The following is a 3986-nucleotide window of genomic DNA, read 5'->3' as shown; positions in this document are numbered from 1 at the left end:
TGTGTGTGTGTGTGTGTGTGTGTGTGTGTGTGTGTGTGTGTATGTATGTTAGACAGAATGAAATAACAAAGCCAAGGCTGTAAGGAGTTTTCAGGACATTTATAAGGAAATAGTCTTACAGCTGTTTCTGGGATATTATGGATAGCTCTTCATCAGAACAATAACGACAAACCCCACTGTCCCCCGAGTAGTTAAGAAAAAAGCATACTTGTGTATATTCAATGTCGGAACACAAGGACCAAGTTAAAGAAGATATGCCTTATTATAGGTAAAAACAAAGGCTATGGAAACTGTTGATTCTAATGCATTGGTCGAAATTATGCAGCGAAGTCTACGAGACAGGAGAAATTCGTATGCTTTAAGGAAAAGGATATTCTGAAATCTCTGGAGTAAGCGCTTGTCAGAGAGGGAAACGTTTTTTTCTTTCAAATGTTGTGTAGATTCGTTTAATATATGCCAGTCTAATACGTTGGGCATGGATTAAAATGATGACGATGGTAATAACATGATAGTGAGAAGGTTAAAGCTACTGCCATTGATAATGATAATGATGATAGCATTAGTAATGATAATCTTAAATGAATGGCTGCATATCATTTTCATAGAGGAAGACTTTAGGCACACGACCTGAGAATGTCAATGGAATATATTATTTTGCTTTAATTCAAAAAAGCAGGTTTTATTATTCTGGCTAGAATACATGATACTGTAGCTTCAACAATAGAATATTTTGAATGAAGGAGCTTAATAACTATCATGCTTATCAAACACCAATATCCTTCAGCTGGAATCTTATACAAAGCAAATCTTTTAAATTTTTGATCCAATTATTCAATATTAATGAAACTCTCGATGAAATATTAATAACACCAGCGTTCTTTCTCCAAAGAATTTCATTGTTTCACAATAAGTAATATAAGATATGGTTTTTCATATATTTTTCTATCATACTCCATCTATTATTATATTAATTGAAAAAAGTAAACAACAAAACATAATGGGAACAAAAGAAAGAAAAACTAGAAATCATATTATTATCAGCACAACCAAATGACACTAATAAAACTCCATAACCTCATTCATTGTGTTCTAGCAATCTAAGGTTACACATTCTATCATTAACATTTATTATTTACATTAATTTATCTTCCTTCATTTAATTCTAACGTAGCCCTTGCAATCCATATAATATTTATTTTTGTTTAAAGTTGTTGCTGCTGTTTTGGTTTGTTGGCAATGATAATGTTCTTGGAATGTTCTGGAATATTCTGTTGCCAATTTTTCAGGTTACTCTTCTGTTTATTTTTTTCTTTAATATTGGCAATAATTAGTTTTATGCTTGGATTTAATAACTTTGTATATACTGTATTTATTTAAGCAGTTCTTTACTTTCATTCTTATTCTCTCCCACTCTTCACTTCAATTCTTTCTCTCTCTCTCTTTCCCACTCTCTCTGTATTTTGCTTTCTCCCTGTCATTCTTTTATATGAAGCTATGATAAAAGTAAAGCAGTATACGATAAAATTAATAGTAATGAATCATTGTGCCTAATATGTGTAATATATCACCTTATGTAATTACCTGTTGTAAACAAAGTGTTCTGATAATACTGCTTATTGAAACATGTCAAATTTCGTTTTATTTATTCTCCTGTATTAAAGATATTACAATCTCATTTTCAAATGAAATTTTCCTAAGAAAACACTTTGACAAACACTTTCTTCTCCAGAACTATATGAAATGTCGAACCATTATGCCACTTCAGATTTCCCACCAATCATCGTCATGCGACAATTTAATCATTAACTCTGTTTATCTATTCCAAGCAAACTGGCTAAACTTCTGACTTTTATTATATTTTCATGGATCAACTCCTGGGATATTAGAAAATACAACTCCTAGTAAGAACAGAAAACATTTTTTATAACTACAATGCCCTATAATCCTCATCATAAATCTGAAATTACAATCTAAGGAAAGTTTGAGCTAGTGATCTGAGAATGAAAACATAGGTAATTTTATAAATGCTCTCTTATCTTAATGCAACAACAAGGAACCAAAGAAAAAGACAAATAATGAAGGAACATCGACATAATCTTTCGGTTAGTTAGAACTGACAGCCGAATTCCCTAAAATATCCCACCAAATCATCTTAAGAAAGGAAGAATACATTGGTTAATTTAGTCTCTTTTACTCTTTTACTTGTTTCAGTCATTTGACTGCGGCCATGCGGAAGCACCGCCTTTAGTCGAGCAAATCGACCTCAGGACTTATTCTTTGTAAGCCTAATACTTATTCTATCGGTCTCTTGGCCGAACCGCTAAGTTATGGGGACGTAAACACACCAACATCGGTTGTCAAGCGATGTTGGGGGGACAAACACAGACACACACACACATATATATATACATATACATATACTTATATACGATGGGCTTCTTTCAGTTTCCGTCTACCAAATCCACTCACAAGGCTTTGGTCGGCCCGAGGCTATAGTCGAAGACACTTGCCCAAGGTGTCACGCAGTGGGACTGAACCCTGAACCATATATATATATTATACTTGAAAGTAAGAAGACAATCTTTTATTCTTTTACTTGTTTCAGTTAACAGACTGCGACCACGCTGGCTCTCTACCTTGCATTGGAGAGTCGAGCAAACCGCCCACAGCACTTGTCTGGTGCTTATTCTACTAGCCATTTTTGCTGGACCGCTAGGTTAGGGGAACATTAAATCAAAACAGGCTTTCAAGCTAAAGGAGAACAAACGCAAATACAAATTAGGCATGGACACATATGCAAACATGCATATGCTCATGCACACATACTCACACATGCATGCACACACATGCACACACATATTACTGCTTGAACACAAGAGACCGGGAACTAAACGTTGACGATCACAATGACATCTGTAGCATCAATCATCATCATCATCATCATCATCATCATCATCATCAACAACAACAACAACAACAACAACAACAACAACAACAACAACAACAACAACAACAACAACAACAACAACAACAACAGCAGCGGTAGATCGAGTAGTAAAGCTCAATGATAAACATTGTAATAAAATCAAGTTGATTAGGATTTAATATAATAAAAGAAAATTCTATTTGAATTACGATCTGATATATTTACAAATAGTACAGGAATGTACAAAAATTCCCACAAAATATTTTTTTAAATGTTTAAAAGTAAATCAACAGAAAGCTTATATTACAACTCATGAACACACTTCCATTGTATCCACAAACACTTTGTTTATTCTCAGCCTAATCCTTTCTTGTTTAGGCAGACACTTTAGACAGTTTGTAAACATCTACGTAAGAAATACAGCATCACACTCTCCTATTGTCTTGAAATGAAAAATTCAGAAGAGATATTTGCAATGACATAGACATATAATGTAAATATACAACAGATCAAAGAAACATTTCTCTAGTCAAACTAATGTGATGCTGGTTCATTGTTCGGTCCAATCAGAACGGTGACAGCTTAGCTCAGTTTGCAAACAAAAACTAAGGTGTTAGTACTGTGTGTTGAACATGTTAAACATTATGATCTCTATGCATCATAGTAAATTCATACACACACACATACACACGCATACACACGCATACACACACATGCACACACACAGATATATATATACATGTACATATGTATGTATGCAAAGAATGTAGATAGGTACATAGGTATGTATATATGTGTGTATATATATATATATTATATGTAGATATGTATGTATATACATATGTATTTATGTATGCATTTATATACATATTCATATATATACAGATAGAGAGAGAGAGAAAGAGAGAGAGAGGAGAAAATTAGATTATGCATTTTTGTAAATCCCCACACACAGATGTACGTACATATATATATATGTATGCATACATACATACATATATACATATACACATATACATACATACACATACATACATATATGCATACATGCATATATATA

Source organism: Octopus bimaculoides, chromosome 3 (genome assembly GCF_001194135.2).
Source record: "Octopus bimaculoides isolate UCB-OBI-ISO-001 chromosome 3, ASM119413v2, whole genome shotgun sequence".
In the NCBI taxonomy this organism is placed as follows: Eukaryota; Metazoa; Mollusca; class Cephalopoda; order Octopoda; family Octopodidae; genus Octopus; species Octopus bimaculoides.
The sequence above is the reverse complement of the archived record's forward strand: the minus strand, read 5'-3'. Positions refer to the sequence as shown.